The sequence below is a fragment of the Choloepus didactylus genome, chromosome 6 (genome assembly GCF_015220235.1).
Source record: "Choloepus didactylus isolate mChoDid1 chromosome 6, mChoDid1.pri, whole genome shotgun sequence".
Taxonomy (NCBI): domain Eukaryota; kingdom Metazoa; phylum Chordata; class Mammalia; order Pilosa; family Megalonychidae; genus Choloepus; species Choloepus didactylus.
In genome coordinates, this window is record NC_051312.1 from 114,869,863 (window position 1) to 114,891,794 (window position 21,932).

General features: G+C 33.9%; 1 protein-coding gene across 1 annotated transcript in view; it reads left to right on the top strand.

The window, feature by feature from the left end:
- The window catches only part of CNTN5 (contactin 5), a 1,285,703-nt gene that overhangs the window by 268,578 nt on the left and 995,193 nt on the right, over positions 1–21,932 (top strand). Inside the window, exons 3-4 of the mRNA XM_037841191.1 lie at positions 3,373–3,523; positions 5,194–5,327. The gene's annotated coding sequence lies outside the window, so the exon portion shown is untranslated. The remainder of the gene's footprint in view (positions 1–3,372; positions 3,524–5,193; positions 5,328–21,932) is intronic.

The following is a 21,932-nucleotide window of genomic DNA, read 5'->3' on the forward strand; positions in this document are numbered from 1 at the left end:
TTGTGATAATCCGTCTTTATTAGATTGAATTATGGTTACCACTATTTAGACATGTTCTTAATCTCAATTCACATTCCTTTGTATGTGAATCCATTGTAAAAAGGATCTCTCGGAGACGTTATTTTGTGTGGCCCAACAGAATGAGGTTGGGTCTTAATCTAGATTACTAGAGGCCTTATAAAGGGAAAGAAACTGGGAGTCAGTGTGAGAAAGAACTACAGGGAGAAGCCAGATGCCAGAAGTCAGTAGGAACTAGGAAGAGAAAGTAGGAACCCAAGGATTGCCAGCCAGTCAGAACGCTACTGATTCCAGGAGGAAGCAAGCCTGCTAGCCTCTAAACTGTGAGCCGATAAATTACATTTAAGTCAAAACTAGTTTGTGGTGTTTGTCATAGCAGCTCAGAAAAATTAAGATACCGTTCTTGATTGCTTTTGATTGAAGAGAGTTGGTGATACCCGTGTTTTCTGTCCTTCTATGTTGCTCTTAGTGACACTGTTTCTACTAAACATCTTCTTAGCTCTCAGTGTGTCAGGACATGCCGACTGCAACACCACATTTGCCATCCATGGTGAGAATGGCACTCACTGCGCTGCTAGTAATCAGTTGTTACCAGCTTGCCTCTTTTATTCAGGAAGCCTAATATTCCCAATATTATTAAAGAGCCTAGTTCTGTAATGTCTTTCCTACCATGTTTGCTGTTCTACAGAAAACAGTCACCAATAAGCTTCCCTATGATTCTGGTGTCTCCATCATCAGCACATTCATTGAACACAGTTTTACATTCTTCCATAGTATGTGTACCTTAGGAGCCCTGCTTCATTGAGCTTTTTGATACATTCTTTCACTATCTACCATGGAAGTTCTGACATTTTAATTTTTTATGTGTGGGCCATTGCTTTCAAAGGGCCATCTCAGCAGCATGCTTTTACCCTCTTTGGTGTCTAGAAATAGTGTTAAATTTTGTATCACAGGAGAATGCTTCCATTTGGTTAAATTATTCCTCATCTAACTTTATGTTCTGCCTTGGATGATCCAGAAGTGTTAAGATCACATTCCATACATTTACTCTTAGCTCCTGCCACTGCATCTTGGCTAGGACCTGCAACTAACTGCCTTTCCTCTCTTAGCAAGGCTCGCACTTCCCTGGCAGTGTGTGTTATCTTAACCACAGTGACTGAGCTGACGGCTACAGGGGAGATAGTAGATTCTGAAGAGGAGCAGTCACATACCACCTTTCAATGCAGAGACCTTTGCATATTCTTCAGGCAAGAAATAAGCAGGAGACTATACCTAGGAGGAGAATACCACTTTTGAAGTCCCAGAGGGCCTATGGAATTCAATATTTTGAGAATTTTAGCCCAATATAGCCATTTCAATTCTCAGCATCCCATTCTGTACTAATCAATGCTGTTAGCTTGGGGGTGACAGACTTGCTAGCTTTTAGAATTCAACCTTTTATGGAGTTTAGCTATTCTTCTAATTAACTCATGGACCTGATCCTCAACATTTTCCACTCTTTAACTTGAAGATCTGAAAATCTTTACATGCTATTCAGAGGCTCTCTGGCTTTCACATTTAAATTTGTGATTAACAGTGTTATGCTGGTAAACTGGATATATGAATTTTTTAAAAGTCCCTGGTTTATAGTATTTGTCGATTCTGATAATTCCATCATGGCTGAATTCTAGCTAGTAAATTCCTGAAAATTTAACAATTGCCTGTAGCAAGTGAGCTGATTGTAGCACACTACTCAAATCACTCTGAGCTTCTCTTTGTCTTCTACAAATGCATTGATAGAACCCAACCATCTCTGAATAGATTTGGGATTTTTATTCTGTGCTTTCAGTGGTTACTGAATAAAGAAAATCAGGAATTTAATTGAGAAATGAATAGTTAGAAACAGGACAAAATATTACTTCAATTAGAGCAAACATGTTAACTATATCTTTTCTCCTTCAAATGTGGTCTAAATCATTAATGAATGACTTATTATTTGACAGTGCATTTTTGATCCATTTCAAGGAAATAAATGAGGAAGAATAAAGTTTTCAAAATTCTCCATTTTGTTTGGTACTTTTATTTTTATAATATAGAGTAAAACAACAAGCATTTTACAGAGAAGAACATTGACTGAGTTTCTTATCTTTAAAGGAGGTCATTTCAAAATAGAGTTAAACCAGCCAGAAAGAGTGAAATGATGCTAATGGGAATGCTTTGCTACTGTCTATACTCATTCAAGATCTGTCAGATTAATATCTTTGGTGATTACTATTACCAAAATCATAAAATTTTCATCGTTAATATGTGTTTCTTTAGTATAGCTTTTTTTTGAACCAGATATAATTTCTGCAAATACTCATTTACCCAGTTGTTACATACATTTAATCTGGCCCTCTATTTGTGTATTTAGATATAGATTTAAATTGCATTGAGTTAGATGACTTCAAGGATGTATGAAAGACTCTATGAGGGGGGAAAGAAACAAATGTCACTGGGTACAGGACAATATTTATATTAAGAGATGTAGTAAGGCTTAGAAGTAGCATAACACAAAATAATTAAATCTTTCTGGCATTGTTAAGGAAACTTAGGAGTAGCTCATGCCTGAACAGATATTTTAGTATGAATAGAAGTTCTTCCAATGGATAAAAGCAGAGGGAAGATCATTTAAAGCCCAGAGAAAAGTGCGAAATATTATCTTAGAGTTAATATGCTGTCAATATAGATTAAATACAATTTAGGACTTAGTTTTAAGTTTCTTCCATGTTAAGTTTGAATATTTGTTTTCCTAGTTATCAGTGTGTTAGGGATAGAAAACTACAAGAGTATTCTATTAAAGCAAGTCACCCTGAAAAAAGAAAAAAATGTTTTCCAAGTCTGTAAAATGGGAAAAAAATGAGATAAATTATAAAAATAAGGTATGGGCAATGGAGATAATTTGAAATAGAAGAATGCAGGAATGTAAAAGAGAAAATGAAAATATCAGTTGATTGTTTTTTTTAATTTTTTTATTGGTTAAAAGGACTTGTTTTTTCCTTGGGCAAATTAAATGCCATATTAAATAAAGTTACAGCAGAACCATGTAAGAGATTCATGTCAACCAAAGGCAAATGAAACAAGGTCATGAAAAATACGCAACTCCTTTTTTGAGTAAATCATCTAGGATTTCTGGGTCAAATTGGATCTTCTGCTTTCTAAAGAAAAGGAGAGAAAAGTATAGGTGGCAAAGGTCATCTTTCATAAGATGTGATTTGAGCCTTAGGGCTAACGTGAATTTGCTCGTATTTCCTTGAGGTAGACAGAGAATGCGATCTGATATCATTATCCCCTTTTTAAGATACTAGCTCAGAAACATTAAATGACTTGTTCCAGATCTAAGAGTGAGTTATGGCGGATACCTGGAGAAGGTCTGACTTTGACTCCAAATGACCATGCTATCCTAAGGATAGGAATGTCCTTACTTAAGATGACAACATTCAAAAGTTTTGCTTCTGATCTGCATATTTAGGGGAGGATTTGAAAGGTAGGTTTTGTGGCAACACCAACACTACCATTAATTATAACTTCTTATTTTGCTATATTAATCCATTATGTTAGAGGGAAAATGATAATTGGTGATATTTACTGAATGCCCAGTATGTGCCAAGCATGTTGCTAAGCATTTTATGTGCATTAAGTCATTTAATTTTCTTAATGTTTCCATGAAGTTTAAAAAAAAAAAGGCACTGTGTAACCACTAAGTGTAAATGACAGTAATGGGATCATGGGATTTTGATTTCCAAAGAATTCCTCCTAATGAGAGACAGAGCTGAAAGTACCATAACTCTTTATCTCCTTTAAATAAATGTTTGCTGCTTGCTTAAGTAACTGTCTGCCAAATTTTGTAAACCAAAGAAAGGAATCATTCCTACTTTACCTTTTAAAATTTTGCCTTCTTATAGATAAAGTAGAAATTTATAATTGTGGTAATGTCGAGGAAGGAAAAAAGAAAGGAAGGAAGAAAATAAAGAAGAAAGATGGAAGAAAGAAGGAAGAAAGGAAAGGAGGGAGGGATAAAAGGCATTTGTAATCTAGGTGAATGTGTATACTCCAATGATATTTAGAAATTTGACCTTAATGTCAGAAATTAAGCAAGGATTAATGAAAATCTTAGGTTGATCCATATGAATTTGCCAATATTCCAATATTTTTGCCCTACAGAAATATCAATTTCATATGGTTTACAAGTAATAAAATATAGGGTCATAAAGATTAATAATCTTTGGTGGCAAAGACTATAGCAAATTCAAATAACTCTTTCTCAACTTGATCATAAAATACGCACCTTAGGGTTCCTTTGATTCTTGGTAATATCTTAACATGGAATTTTAGTTGGCCTTCAGTCGCTTAGTAGTCACCAAGTAAATATTCAAAATTTATATCTGAGTTTAGTTATCTGAGATAAAACATATGCTTTATTTTGAGGCTGAAACAATAATAATCTGTCAAAGTCTAAATTTTATGGAAATACAAATTTCATTGCATGAAGAATTTCACTGGAAGTGAACTTCATTAGAACTAAAGAGAATAGAGTGGCCCCAGATGTGTTAATTTCCTGCAGGTTACTAGAGAACATCAACTAATAAAATTTTCAAAGATATTTGAAAATGTAAATCACTCGTAAGCTTTTACAAAATTGTAGTAATATGTAATATATAACCAAATTTGCCATTTTAACCATTTTTAGGTATACAATTCAATGGCCACTTCTAAGCTTTTAAGAAGAAATACATAATGTTAAGCCTTTAAATAAAATTAATAGTAAAAGTAATTGAACATTGTAAATGCTAGAAATAGCCTTGAATTGTAAAATCTAAGAACAGTTGGAAATGTAGATGTAAGTTTGTGAATTAATTGATTTAAGTGATCAAGGTCCATTAAAGTTTAGAGTGATATTCTCTCTTGTTTGTTTATTAAGTATAAATTATAAAGGAAAGATAAATCTGAAAAGTTACTAGGTAAATATATCTAATGAGAAATGTTATAAGTATGTTTTTATGTGTAAACAGCATAATGATTGCATGTATAGCTAAACTGAGACTTAGTATAAAATACTCAATAGAAAAAGTGTTTTTTTGTTTTGGTTTATTTTTCAAAGAAAGGTTGAATGAAAGATCATTTGTAATCATCATAGTATTTATCCTTTCTTAACAGGTAACCTTAAAGGATTGTCATATAGTTCTATTCAAGATCTACTAAGCATCATTTTGCATGACTACTGCATAAGGATTACATTGCAGAAACCAGATCCTTTTCGAAGAGCACAATTTGGACACTATTCTCAGCAGGTAAAGTGTCTCTTTTATTTAACTGCTTTTAAAATTGAAAGGAAAGGTGAAGGCAAAACAAAAAACTTGTGTGTGTCATTAATGGAGCTTCTCATACAACAGCACAATATATTAACGTTTAATATGTGATATATATATACTCAAACTTAAAAACAGTTTTGTTTTTCTTTGAATTGAAAAGACTTTGGTTGTGTTAGTAAACACTTTTGTCCTTGGATTTTTGGCTTCATAAGAGCATCGCAAGTCCATGAAGATATTGTTAAACTGCTGGAAACAAGAGAAACAGTCCTCTGATGTAGCCTCTTGTGTCATGTTATCTCTCCTTCCTTACCCAACTTATAAGGTGCTAGCGGATGGATTTTATGCCATTTACATTTGAAGGCAGTGCTAAAAGTGGGCGGACAGGGGTAGAGTCATTCCCCTGAGAGGGCTCTGGATGGAAGGTAGCTTTCATGCTGTTTGCTGCGCAGCTTCTCATTCTTATGTACTTATACAACCAACAGAATTTGCTAATTATAAATTACATTTATTTTGAGTAAAATTGACCATTTTGTAATTACAAAGTTGTCCTTGAAAAAGTGAACATCAAAGATACTTCAGAATATATGATTAGATACATGTTTAATATCCACAACTAAAATGACACCAATAGATTATCTCAAATTAAATCTCCCATGTGCTAATTGCCTACAATATTTATTTTGGATAATTAAGTCATCACAAGGAAGTCAATCCATTCCAGATAAACAATGATTTCTCCTTGTTTTCCAACTATTTATAATAAGATCTTAACAATATCCTATCCAATTTCAAAGCTGCCGTAATTGTATCCTCTAATTTTTCAGGTTAATTGAATACTTTTTCCCCCAGCATATTTTATACTTTGAGTTTCTTCAGGATTGAAAATTAGGATTAAAGAAGAGAAGTGACTGAATTTGAATTGAGAGTGATTCTGTGGGAGAATGTAGGAGTTTTACCAGTATGCTTAATTTTGCTTTCTCCTAGCCACATACACATTCTGGGAGGTTGTTTCAGAAAATTCCACACTTCAACTGTTTTTCATTCATTCCAGTAAATAGCACAAGGTTGCCATTTAGATTGAAGGCCTCACTGTCACACATATCATTAAAATAATTTTGCAGTGAAAACAGACTAGAAAACGAGGGGAGAGAATGGTTTGGAAAGGGATTGAAAATGTTTAAAAAAAAATTAAGTTCCACATGAATTGGTCCATTACTGGAAAGATTGCCAGACCAGGATTTTCTATCATGGTTCTGTGTGTTACAAGAATGATCTCAGCATAGATTACTTATACACAATAAAACTAACAATAACAATTTGTGCTGTTTACAAATGATGCGTGAACATCTTGGAAGGTGTTATTTCCTCTAATAAAACATTTTGTTCTTAACTTTTAATCACGGGAGCATCTTAACTAATAAAAGTCTATATTAACCTGCTACTTTTCAGGTATCTTTGATTACTAGATATAAATTAAATCTAGGCACCTTAATTGAATTTACAATGATAGAAATAGGCTATTTGTGGTGTCTGTGACATTCAAAGAAAGACAACTGAAAAGACCATAGCAGCTGTAGGTAAGAGGTTTTTGGATCTAATGCTTGCTTCCAGATGGATGATGGATATGCAATTTAAATTTATGGTAGACATATCAGCAGATGGAAATAGAATGTAATAAGTGTCTTTCCCACCTGTGAACTGGTGCATTCTATCAATTACCAGCTAAATGTATTATATTCAAGTAGTTCAACAGAATTCTAATTTTTGAGAGGAGGCTTTTTGTCAGCTATTAATAAATCCAAATTTCAATTTAAGGATATTGAGGTTATTTAACTGAACAGAGAATCTATGGAAGCAGGTTTGGCAGAACATAGTTTACTCTTGTTATGTCACTCTTGTTATTGTTCTGTCTAACTAACTGAAAAGCATATTGGTAAAATAGGAAGCAGAAGCAGTTGAAACAAATGAGACAGACTGAGCACTCCGAAAAAGATGTAAGTGAATTATAATTGATGAATCTGATGAGAGTGGATTTACAGCGTCACTTTAAATAAGGCCCCATTTCATTCATGTGCTTACACCTAATCTGTCACTACAACTACTAAAACATTCCAGAGAGACAGTGACAGTTTCATCTTGACACAATCAACTACATTTCTGCTATATTAAGAGGCAATGTGTATTAAAAGGGGTTCTGAATTCAGCCTCACAGAATGAAATGTTTCACTCAGTAACTTGCACAAATTTCTGCAATAGGCATTGGCCCAGTTCCAAGAGAAAGAGTTTCATTCTGTTAGAGAAGAGTCTGAGTGGTTTATGTTTATAGGTTTTCAGTGTTGGTTGAATTCTCATCACCTAATGAAAGAAAAATTCTACCCTTCGGTATCTTTGGATGCAACGAGAGGGTACTGTAGTTGATAGAAATAGAGTGGAAAGTTCTCCCAATTAAAAAAAATGGTAAATTTTATTTTTCATCATTAATGGTCTTGAAAATTGCATAAACATTTGAAAAGCCTTTTCACATACATTGTTTGCTTCATGTGAATGGCGTATGTTAACAGCGCCACTATTAGTTAAAATGTTTACAGTATGGAATCCATAATTGAGAACTTGAAATGATGAGGGAAGTTCCATGGAGACAGTTTTGGATGGATATTTGAAAGAACTTTCTAACTATTGGAGTGTCCACAGTAGTCCTTCAGGAGTGGTTTGTGCAGACCAATGTAAAAATGCATGCTTTCTAAGTGTCAGGAAGGGGAGGTGGAATGGTTCTTTCTAAAATTGTTGTTCAATAAAAAATCTTAATTCATCTTGAGGTGTTTTTTAGATACTTCTGATCTTTTGCATTTGTAAAATTATTTATTCAAGTTTTACTATATTTGTAGCTAGTTGTCTTTTAGAAGGTGTGTTTTCAAATGTTTATAGTAAAATTTTTCCTGTGAAACACACATAAATACCTAAATATGCAATCTTAAATAGAATGACTTAAATAAGTGATGAATCAGTTGGTATGAAACACTGTGTAATCTGAAGTTGTATGACTATTTTAAGCAGCGTTTATCTCTCTGTTTGCCATTGTAGAGGTGGGAGGAGACTGGTTTCAGTCTTTTACAGATAGATTATTCTCAATATCAGCCAATCTGTAGAAGACATCTTGGTGGATAAATATTTCTTAAGTTGGAGTTCCTAAGGATATGAAAAAAAACCTGGGTTTGCCCAAAGAAAGAAGGAGGGAAAAAAGAGTAATAACATTGAGGGTGATGATATGGCAGAGTGGAAAGATTACCAGCTTTATGTTGCATAGGCCTGTGCTAATATATACAGGGCCTCTACAAGTTGTAAAGAGTCAAACATTGAACTTAACATGATTGTGTGAAAAATATCTCATACATAGCATTTGACCAGTAAATAGTACTCTTTTTGAAGATATAGATTGTGGAAAGAACTCACAGAAGCAAAGGAAATATTCACATTTAGGCTGTGTCATGCTTTTCCCTATCTTTAAATGCCAAGGAATATTGCCCATGGGGGTCAAAATCCAAAATGACTTTTCAGAAGTAGTTTTAGAAAAGAAGGAAGGAAGGAAATATTATGATGAAACATCTGTGTGCCTACACTTTCATAGCTCTTTTTGACATGTAAAATAAAGAAGAAGGGAAAAGACTCTGATGTTAACCATCACTGTTTCTAGAGATCTGCTATAGAGTAACTTTGAAATTTTCCACTATACCACTGTGGTAGATTGCAATATTGACTTTAATTCTTCACCTTTCTGTATATCTAGGCTATTTGGCATGTGACTTTGCAGTTCTTCTACATAAAGATATTAAGTGTATTTACCAGTATCTTGACTTTGGGTTAGGTCATTTAACTTTCTTTGGCCAATAGAATGAGGCAGAAGTGATAGTGTAATACCTTTTTTCCATCGCTATGAGAATACGAAGGAAGAGAGAGATTTGGAATAGAGCTACTCCAGCTGAATCAGTCCAACCAAGCCCGACCTCAGCTGACCCTCAGGCACACAAGAGAAGTGAGTGAAAATACATTGTTATTTTAAGACAGAGTTTTGGGGTGGTTTGTTATACAGCAATAACTGACTAATTCAACTACTCTCCACAAAGAAATTTATGTTCCACTTAATTTATACAACTCAGTATCCCTAAATATTATTTCACTGTCCTTACTTAAGATCTTTTTTCATATTATTAATCCTATTTGGTGTGACCTACACTTGCAGTTTTCCATCTTTTCATATTCAAGTTCAAGGTCAAATGCTACTGCTCTTACAGTATGTCCCAGTCACTTCTTGTATGAAATGAAATAAAATGTCACATATTGACTGACATCATTGATATTTGCTTGTGTGCTTGTATTTACTATGTAATAATTTTTAAAACTAGGTACTTGTGCTAGTTTGGATATGTTATGTCCCACCAAAAGCCATATTCTTTGATGCAGTCTTGTGGGGGCAGACCTATTACTTTTGGTTAGATTGGAATCCTTTGAGTATTTCCATGGAGATGTGACTCAATCAACTGTGAGTGAGATGTGTGATTGGATAATTTCCATGGAGGTGTTACCCCGCCCATTCAGGGTGGATGTTAATTGGATCTCTGAAGTTGTATAAAGGAGTTCACAGACAGAAGGACCTCAGAGCAACTGAAAGTGACATTTTGAAGAGGAGCTGCAGCTAAGGGAGGACAAAACTCCCCAAGAGCAACATTTTGGAGAACACCATTTTGAAATGCAACCCGGGAGCAAGTGGATACCAGCCATGTGCCTTCCAAGCTAACAGAGGTGTTCTGGATGCTAATGGCCATCCTTCAGTGGAGGTATCCAATTGTTGATGCCTTACTTTGGATACTTTATAGCCATCAGGCTGTAATTCTGTATCCAAATAAACTCACTTTATGAAAAGCTATTCCTTTTCTGGTGTTTTGCATAACAGCAGCATTCGCAAACTGGAGCGGTACTCTGTTTTAAATCTATCTGTACTCTCCTTAGTGCCTTTTACATTCTTCATTAATATTTGAAGAAAAATACATAAATAATGGTTGATGTGGCTGATATTTGGAATTAGAATATTAGTTTCATTTTAATTTATGCATCCAGATTTAAGATCTCCCCCTTATTTTTCTATGGAAGACTCTTGATCAAGGGAAAGAGTTCAAATGTAAATTAGAGGAGTTGAATATCATGCCTTTGCAGATGTTAAGTAATCTTCAAATGGTGGTCTACCATCCTCAGGTATAATATGTTAATATTAGGAAGTAGACAATCCCTATATCTAATGTATGGTGAGTTAACTAATTAGACTATTAGTTGTAGATATTACTCTGTAAATGGTTTCCAAGGGACAGTATTTTGTTTTACTAAAGTTTAAGAGACAATAGCCAAGGGTTCCAAAAGATGGAAAGTTGTTTCATGAATGATATAATTCACTTAGTACAATTACAGTTCTTTGTCCTTTAAAAAAAGTTAAGAATGTCTATTTTTTGGGAGGTGGGGGAAGTTTATATAAGTAATTATTACCTCTATATGCTTTTTAGTGGTTAGTTCGTGTATAAAAGACATGATAAATTGTGATCAAAACTTTTCTGATAGCTTATAAATTGCCCACAGTGGCATCTGATCTTGTGGTTGTCAATTTTGTTCTATTACTATGATGGAAAATGTCATTTAAAAATGTTATGCTTTTACTTTAAATTCTACACTGTAAAGTATAAAATATTTAATTTCAAGCCATTTTTTTTCTTACCCAATTTGCTTCCAATATGAACAAAAGGAAAAACAAAAAAACAGAATACTTTCAATTAAAGGTGTTTTTTTTTTTAATCACATATGATTTAGGTGAGTTTTTGGATCTGTTGTTACACATAAGATGGAATGAATAGATAGGATGAATTCAGTAAAATGAAGAAGCTTAAGATTTGAGGTTGCATATAGTACTTTCTTATAGTTATTTACAAGTATTGCAATGATAAAAATCTGGAAAATTTAGCTTCACCACCACATTATAGACTAAATCTGTGGACAACACTATTATGGTAAATAGCTCTTATTACCTATGTGCTTCTCAAATAGGTTGATACTTAAAATAATTAAGCACTTCATAATTATATCCCAAATATAATTTTAATATTTAAACTATTTGCTATTAAGCTAGCATGTAGAATGGAAACAAAGACTCTCTGAGATTTTATTTGGAATAAAGAAGATGAAAAATGAACTGTGCATTTATATGTCACTATAGCAAATCATGTTGTTCTATGATTTTAGTGATGCATAGCAGTGGATATAACAGAGATGAGTACAATAGACTTTTCCATAGACTGAGTTTTCCAGTTCATTTAATCCTCTCTAGCGTCTTCAGAACTCTCCAACAGAGTTAACGGTAACAGATTGTCACATTATTGTGTTTATGGTGACCTGTTTGAGTAGCAGATAAAAATCTCTATACTCTGAGAGCTATGGATAAAAATATAGTGATCATCAATTTACTCTTTCTCTCTCCTCTCTACTGTCTTCTTTCTCTCTCCCTCTCTCCTCCCCCTTCTCTTTCTCTCACACACACAAATATACACGTCATGTACACTGTGTCCTTTTATTATAAAGCATGAACTAGGATAGAATCAAGAGCTAAGAGTCAAACAGTAAAAGGCTACAATATATAAGGCTTGAGTGATAAAAGGCATGCACCTTGTTCTTACAACTTCTCAGACTCTCACTCCCAACCACGTAAACATCTATAAAAGCTATTCTAACAGATTTTGTAGTCTGTCTTCACAACTTATGACAGATTAAAAATAGAATGTGAGAAGATAGCTAGGTCTCTAGAAATAGACACAGGACTATTCTATGAATTGAGAGTCGACAGCCTCATGGTGGCAGCCAGAAGAAATTGTTACAAGCATATGAAAGAACTCTACATGCAAAGCAACTTGGAAGTGGTTCATAAAGTATCAAATAGCTGGGAGGTTACTGTAAAAAAAAATAATGGGCTGAGCCATTTCCTTAGCAATATATTATTGTTGATTATGATTGTACTGTCTAATAAGATAACCACTAGCCACATGTGGCTATTGAGCACTTGAAATGCAACTAGTTTGAATTGAGGTGTGTCATAAATTAAACTGAACACAGATTTCCAAGACTCACTGTGAAAAAAAAGAATGTAAAATATCTCATCAGTAATTTTTATTAATCACATGTTGCAATGACAAAGTTTCAGATATAGTGGGTGAAAGAAATGTATTACTATAATTAACCTTACTTGTTTCTTTATACTTTTTACTGTGACTGCTGGAAAATTTAAAATTACATACATGGCTTGCATTTGTGGCTCACATTTGTGGCTCTCAAATTTCTATCGAATAATGCTGGTCTACAGAGTTTAAGTAGTATCATAATTACTGATTAAGGCAATCACAAGTATCTAAGAATGAAATCCTTTCATTTTCCATCACTAATACAGTGTATAACTTTGTCATAAACCTATCAGGCACATTCATTTTCATGGAACCATAAAGAACATATATACAAGTTTATTGCTGGAACTAATTTCTTACTTTCTGGGAAGCACAATTGCATACATAGCCTTCTAGAATTTTGAAAGTCTTTGAAATACTTGCCCAGCATCTTCTAGATATTATTTTTCTTCCAAAGCACAAGAGATAGTTATGGTTCCATGCTTGTGAACAGGTAAGTCCTTAGTAAAAGCCTAAGTAGCTGAGGGAGGGTCATCGTTTCTCAACCGAGAGAAAGGCACTGGTGTAGGTAGCGCCTACATCTAACCAAACCAAAGTCGGTGGCACAGCCTTGAACTATTCCTAATTCTGGTTACAGTAGACTTATTCATACTCTCTGCATTAACACCAGGCCCAGACTTTGCTTTCCAGATCTAGCTCATCTGAGGCATGCAGTGATTACTCAAACTATGAATAAGAAATAAAAAGGAAAGTAGGAAGAAAGGAAGAAAAAGTTGAGAACATTTGATAAAAACTTTGAATGCCTGATAGAACTCTAGAATATTAAGAACTTAAAGTGGCACACACACTAATATCATAGCAATGCAAAAGAAATTTATTTAGTTTGCTTAAAAGTAGAAAGCTGAAATTTGAGGATCAGAACACAAAACATTAAACATTAAATTCCAGAAAATGTGCTGGTAGTTTACAGCACAAAACATGACTTGATGTCAATGTGGAAATAACATTTCAGTTGAAAAATTTTCCATGTTTGCTTATGTTTCATACTTACAACTGCCAAAATCCACATCTTTGGATGTGAAGATTTATATAATAGGATTTTTTTGTTTTTAATGAAGTAAATATAGTTCTAATATGCATTGTTTCTGTATTGCATGATTTGAGTAAGCATTGCATGCATTTCTGGGTGTCCACCTAAATAAATGAGTAAAGCATAATGAATATATCAACTGAAAACAGGTGATCACTGAATTTCTAAGAAATATTACATTTTTAAGTCACATTCGGTTACACCAGAGGCTTTATAAACAACTGCTTCTAGGTAAAATTTGTAAAACCTATAACAATAGCAATAGGTAAAATTCATTATTTATAAAATAAATAAAAGTGCATAAAATATTTAAAGTATTAAAATACTTGATGTCTTGTAAAGCATTTACATGTTATATCTTTTGTAAATTAGATAAAACCTAACAATAGGTGAAAAGAATTCATTAACGTTTTACAATTGGAGGAAGGCCTTCTCCATGAAATTCTTCCTACCTTAATAACAGACATAGCAAACAGAAATAAATTAACCTCCAGTATTTTAAAAATCAGATTATCTTAAGTACACTGACAAAAAATAAAACATTAAAAATTGATTTAAATATATATATGTATTTCAAAACAAAATCTTGTGCAACTTTCCTGAAGTAAAATAGCTGGAATTGTTTGGACAAAATGCAAGTGAATTGAAAAAAAATTATATTTGTAATCTCATTTAATGTGATTTCTATACTGTAGTTTCCTGGCCTGACTTTTTTATGTTTTTTTTACCAGAAAGCATGAGTTAGAGTCCAAACTCTGCTATGTCAAAACTGTGTGATTTGGTGCCGAAGCCACATAGCCTCGGTTTCTGTAATTGTAAAACCAGAAACATCAGGATATCTCCCACAAAGGATCACCATGAGATTTAGTGGGGTTTTCCAAAGACACCGCCCAAATAATAAATTATGTGCTTATATATTATGTTTGGTGTATTGGTTACATGTGGAGAAATGTGAACTTCTCAGTGATTTCTGCATGTGACTGTGTGTTTTTTTACAAAGATGAAGATAGCACATACAAGGGCCACAAGAATTTCCATCTCTCATTGTCATCAGGATGCTATGATCCGTACATCTGATACCTTTGTGAAAGGGGAAGTATTTTATCTGCAAACAGTGAAAAATGAAAGGAAAAGGAAAAAAAAAAAAAAAAGAAAACTTCAATTCAGCCTCACAAGAACACCAGCTTTGTTCTGAAGACCATTAATCAGTCTCTATTACTGTGGAGACAAAAATTCCAGAGATAGACTCCTGCAAGAAATGCCTCCCAGTGCTGGAATTCAAGAATAATTGAATAGAAAACCATGGCCAAAGACGATCTCTGTGGATGAATAAAAGGAGCTAAGCACTTTCTGGTGTAATTAGCACCCAAATAGAAATCATTACATAAATCCAGATTTGGATTATAAATTGTAAAAAATCATGAATGTTATAATTTAAATTCGATTCAAGAACACCTTGCCCCACTTTAACAAGTAGTAGGCTACCTTAAACATCTATGGACAAATCAGTGATGATAACTATTTTTTTATGATGATATTTTTCATATTTGAAAATCTGATATTGTAGTATCAGAAAAGGCATTGAAAAATAGTGTTAAATGTCAGAAGATAATTTTCTATTTGCAGCTAATGAACAAAATTTTACAGAATTAAAACATATTTTAAAAAATTACTATCTGTTGAGTACCGTTCTGGCTTGTAGATTTCTACAACCTATTTTGTTTAACATAATTTTTTGAGATATATTCACACACCATACAATCCATCCAAGTTATGCAATCAGTGGTTCACAGTATGATCACATATTTGTGTATTCATCACTTTGATCATTTTTAGAACATTTGCATTACTCCAGAAAAAGAAATAAAAAGAAAAAAGAAGACCCCAAACATCCCATACCCTTTACCCCTCCCTCTTATTGATCGCTGGTATTGCACTCTACGCAACTTTAAGACTTACAAAAGACAGGGTAGTATTGTCAGAGATAGATATATAGATCAGTAGAATGAAAGAAAACATCCAGAAGTAGATCCATATAAACATGGAAATTGAATCTTTTTTTTTTTTTTTTTTCTAAATAGTTACACAGTTTTTTTTTCAGAGATCAAGGCTACTGGATTACAGTTCAACAACTCCAGGTATTTCCTTCTGGCTATTCTAAAACTCTAAACACTGAAAAGGAATATCTATATAATGAATCTGTATTTGCAGTCATTTGTTAAATCTAAATTTCTCAGTTACACCTCCTCCCTCTCATTTGATCTTTCGATCTTCAGGGATTTCTGGGCAATGGCCATTTTAACTTCTTTGTGCAGGAAAGGGGTGTTGACCTTATGGGCTAGAGGCATGAAACTGTTTGGTGTTCTTGGAGAGACTGCTACCTCTGGGCTTCAGGTCTTGTCTGTCATAGAATCAATCTGGAGGCCTTAAGTTTCTGAAAAAATAAACTTACTGAGAAAAATTTTATGGAGACTTAGATAGAGCCCAGTAAACTCCCTAGGGTTTTCAGGAATACTGTTGGTTGGGGCTTGGCATGGTGTGATAGTTTCTACAACCTAGGTTTTTTAGAACTGTGTTCAAAGATACCTATATATGAGAGAGGGGTGGGAAATTTAAATCAATATATAATGACAAACCTTTAAACACTATGGTTTTTACTTGTAATCTATAACAAATTGGAATGGTCATTAAAAAAGTATCCATTTGTCTGAAATAGAAAATTGTGTCTTTCTTGTCATTTAAGAAGCAGGTGATTTTAATGTCATAATTCAATAAAGTTTATACTGCTATCTATTTTCATTTTTATGGATATAGAGAGATAATATTTGGGTAAAATAAATTAGAACCAAATAAACTTAAGCTCTTGTTCCAGCTATGATATCCATGATATTGCTGAGTTTATATAGAAGATTGCTCCAGTGAGGTTCATTTGTTAGCAGAGAGACCTAAGACATAATCAAAACTAAACACCAAAAAAAGAAACAGAAGAAAAAATAATAAATAAAATGAAAAGGGGATTAGATGGCTGTAAATCAATAGCAGTGAACCATGGCTACAAAAAAGTTTATGAGAAATACTGTCCAGAGTGAAGACTGTGTTTATGTCACTGTGCTCTGTACTGGAGAGGCCACTTCTGGGAGAGGGGCAGTAGCAGCCTGCAGGGGCTGGGTGAAAAGTGAGCAAGGGATGATGAATGGAGGTGGTGGTGGGGTGATGAAAGGAACTGATGATGTTCAGTCTGTAGGAAAGAAGACTTACTCTGTATGTTCTCAGCTATTTAAAAGTACCATCATGTGGAAGAAAGATTAGAGTGAATATGTGTGGCTCCAAAGACCAGGACCCCGGACCAAGTCTAGCTATCTATTAAGGATCTATCTGTCTGTTTTGTCTGTCTGTCTATCTGTCTGTCTATAATGTTGTCGATCTACAACCTCTGTATGATTTAAGCTGTATAAAGAGGAAAATCTTTCATGTAGCATGTTCTAATAATCACATGTCCTTAAAAATGGAAGAGATCATAACTAGTCATTCATTTAAAAAAATGATCAAATGTTGACCTACAAAACCAGCTATTTCATATAGTTCATTCAAATACTATATGTCAAATAGTGTGTTGTAAATGGCAGTGAAAAATTTCAAATAAACTCGTAATTGCACTACAGTGTGCTAAGTGTCACAGAGAAATACTTAGAGGCACTGGGCTATGGACTATTCATGCTTATAAAGGTAAAATATACCTGCAAGAAAATACAAAACCCAAAACTATAAATTTCTAAAAAAAAGTGACTATTTATAAAAGCAATTCTCATACAGTGATAATCACTGATATATTTAATGCGTTTCATAAATTTTATTGGTAAATTTTTCAGAGATAATTTTTGTGATTGATTATACAAAGAAACCCTATTTCCACAACTCCAATGTGCATAAGTAAGCTTTCAGTGGAGCATATACTGAGTGAAGAAGCTTTCCCATCTCATACTTTCTAACAGTTTTATAAGCTTCATCCAATAATAATTTCTTAACCTGCTGTTGAATAAAATTAAGGAGTTGTGTAAAAACCTTTTAAGAAATGTATTTTGGAAGAATTGCCATTCAACTTTGTCCACCTCAATCCTTAGTTAATAAAAAATATTTAAAAAAACATTTAGTTAACCAAATTATTTAAGTTTTAATCATAGGTGTCAAAAATAGTACACTCAGAAAACTCTTCTTAATAATAATTATATTCCACATTATTTCATTTTGTAAAAAAATCCCAAGATGCAGGTGGATTTCTTCATACTAATGTTTAACTCCTTTACATTAAAAAAAGATTGATCCTTTGAAAGAAATGTGATGTTTTTCACTTTGCCCTTCATTCTGAAAAAAAAGTAAAAGTGAATATGAATACATCTGAAAAGATCAAACTAATTCACATAAATAAGAGAAAAAAAATAAAATTTGTATTCTGGCAATACTCTGCCACATAGTGATCTTTCTCTCCTTGTGTCTACTCTTCTGGTTTCCTCTGACTTCTGGATTCTGACTTCTTCCTGTGGCTTTCTCTGACTTCTGGCTTCTGGGTTCTTCCAGTTTCTGCTTTCTACCGACTGACTGTATCTAAATTTTCTTTGCATTTAAGGACTCCAGTCATGTAGATTAAGATCTACCTGGATTCAATTTGGCCTCATTTAAATAGGATGTTTGAAGAACTTATTCACAAATGAGTCCACGTCTTAACTTAAAATAACTCAAACAATGGCTCCACCTCCTTAAAAATAAAAGGATTCTATAATAGTTTTAAAAGAACTAAAAATGACCATATTCCAAAAGTTCATTCTTTAAATAAGTGTTTTGCAAAGCAGAACATTACTGTTTAAATAGGCACCAAAATAAATAAAGGAAAATATTAGTCATCTCCAAAATCAGTTCTTTTAAATTCTGACATACATTTTTTAACTGATTGTTTTCCAGTAGATTTTTGTTTCACTGAATGTTTAAATTATTTTGCTTTGCTTGAACATGTGTTTCAAGTTCAGGCTGCTTTACATCTTCTATGAATTGAGACTTTATTATGGGTAGCCCTATTGTGAATATCTATCCATATATGAGTTAGCTGACTGTATTTTTCTTATGGGATACTTTTTACATATTCCAATCAAAAAGCTTCAAATTTTGGATAGGACACATTTCATAGAATCATAGAACTCTGACTAAAAGAGACTTTCAAAAATCATCACTTTACCCATGAAGTATCCCTGTAATATCCCCGATCTTCCACATTTCTCAAAATAAATAACTTGACATTATCCTCTTCATTTTACTCTAAGAAATTGTCTTATTGAGGTAGAATTTTCACTGCTATGACTTTCATCAGTTGGATTTTTTTTCTATCCCTTAAATAAGGTGGGAACAATTCAAATTGTACCATTTGGCTGAGGGCTAGCTAAATGTCACTGAGTGATTTCTGTGTGCCAGGCTCTGTAGGCACTATGAAACCACTTTGTATGCATTATTAGCTCCTTTATTCATTTTACTAAATCTATGAGCTATGTGTCAGTAATGTTCTGCCAAAGGTTTTACATCTTGAAGCTTAGTATCCCTGATTGCTTCAATCAAATAGGCCTTCAAATATTTCTTTTGTCCCAGAGTTTCAAGTTCCATCACAGTCCTGGTTGCTCTCTGGGTTTTGTCTCTAGACTGTTAACACAGTCCTGACACATGGCCAGTGGTGTATTCTTGGAATATTCCTGTTCTTTGTTTTTCTCTAGTAACTTGTAACTTGAAAAGGCTGTCCTCATCAGGGAGTATAAGACTGCCATGGGGTCTGGGAAAGTGTTGCAAGTTTCCGAACAAAGAGAACAAAGGACACAAGGATCACAACCCTTAGGCTCCTGACGCACCAGGAATGTAAGTTGTCAGTAAAAGAGCATGTATCAGTATAATAGAATATAAGCTTTATGAAGGACTCATATAAAATAATAGATATATTTAAAATCCCTTTGTTTTTTTCTTATATATTAAGAAAGCATGTAGTCATAGTCACTTTTCATAGTTGGTGAGAAGCTCAAATCCCATTTTTCATGAGTCTGGTCTGAGATCAATGTATTTTGCATTTTGTGTTACTGGAATAATAAGAAAAGAGGTTACAAAGATACATAAGCAAGATAAGCAGTGCATTTAGTGTATATTAATTTGAAATTTCATGTAACTAAATGATAATTCTATGATATTGTCTCTGATTATTTTTGCAACTGAGATAGGTAAGCATTATTTCTGTGAGTGGAACTCTTGCTAGCTATTTCACCATTCTTTCCCATTGTAATATGCTACATTTGGCTATTGCAAGGTTTTCACTCTGCTGTTGACAGTTATGTGGATTACTTTTAAAATGTGGTCAATGTGTGAAGTTTGTTGTATGCAAAAATTCTCTGCTTCAATTTCAATTTCAAATACAGGGAATATTTTAAGATATATATTTGTTTATATACTTGAATTATAATTAATAAATACTGCATGTTACTTTTTCGAGAGTAATAATTTGTTAGGTTACTAACAAATTAAATTTAAATAATGGCACAAAGGAAACACTACTATTAAGTTGTCTTTCTAAGATAGTTGAGGATACTTCCTGAGGAAGTCAAAATTCTTGAAGTTTGACTGGTTCAATCTTCAAGTTCTATTGACAACTCTGCTACTACCATATAGTTTTATTTTCCATAACTTAGAGATTTTATTGGTTGTTTTAAGGATCAGCACACAGACATTAAGAACAATTTTGTACACAGTTTTTAATGTATGTACTGAAAATCTAAAAAACCATGTAGTTGTAGTTCTTTTCTAAAGTTAATCCAGTGACTTTTCAGCTTAAAATCTGGAGGCAAATTTTCCTTCAGAGGATATCAAGTGCCAATATCTTCAAATGTTGATAAGCTATTATATTGTATAAGTCCCACTAATCTACAGTTTAATGCCATACACACTACATACTCATTTTTCAATCTTCACAGCACATAACAAAGTTATGCTGAAAACTGGACTACCATGACCAGTGATAGTTGACTGACATTCTAACAGGAAGAGCCAAGTTCGAGGAGCAGTTTTCTTTAAGAAACAGTCCTACTACAAAATAACATGGGAATAGAAGTAATTGAAAATGATTAAGACATAAATGAACAGCTGTGACTCCAAATTGCCATTTGGTATACATTATATTATAGGATATACAAACTGACTCCCACCCACCCTCTTGGGAGTCTTGGTGGTGGGGAGGGTGTGTGCTGAGTGATCAGGCTGCAGTGTGCTAAGAGCCTTCCCGAAGCGGGTCTGCTGACCACTGCTGCTCCTCTTGCCATCTCCTCTCATGTAGTTTTTTTTTTGTTTTTTTTTTTTTATTAAGTTCAGTTTTATTGAAATACATTCGCCCACCATGCAATCATCCATGGTATACAATCCGCTGTCCACAGTATGATAACATAGTTATGCGTTCATCACCACAATCTATCTCTGAACATTTCCTTACATCAGAAAGAACCAGAACAAGAATAAAAAATAAAAGTGAAAAAAAGAACACCCAAATCATCCCCCCATCCCACCCCATTTGTCCTTTAGTTTTTATCCCCATTTTTCTACTCATCCATACACTAGATAAAGGGGGTGTGATCCGCAAGGTCTTCACAATCACACTGTCACCCCTTGTAATCTACATTATTATATAATTGTCTTCAGGAGTCCAGACTGCTGGGTTGGAGTTTGGTAGTTTCAGGTATTTACTTCTAGCTATTCCAATACATTAAAACCTAAGAGGTGTTATCTATGTAGTGCATAAGAATGTCCACCAGAGTGACCTCTCGACTCCATTTGAAATCTCTCAGCCACTGAAACTATTTCGTCTCATTTTGCATCCCTCTTTTGGTCAAGAAGATACTCTCAGTCCCAGATGCTGGGTCCACATTCATCCCGGGAGTCATACTCTGCGTTGCCAGGGAGATTTAACACCCCTGGGAGTCGGGCCCCACGTAGTTGGAGAGGGCAGCGAGTTCACCTGTCGAGATGGCTCAGTTAGAGAGAGAGAGGGCCACATCTGAGCAGCAAAGAGGTACTCAGGGGGAGACTCTTAGGCACAACTACATGCAAGTTTAGACTCTCCTTTGCAGTAACAAGCTTCATAAGGGCAAGTCCCATGATCGAGGGCTCAGCACATCAAACCGCCAGTCCCAATGTTTGTGACAACATCAACACCAGTCCAGGTGAGGATATCCAACATATCCCTCTCATGTAGTTTAAACACACCTGATCTCATTT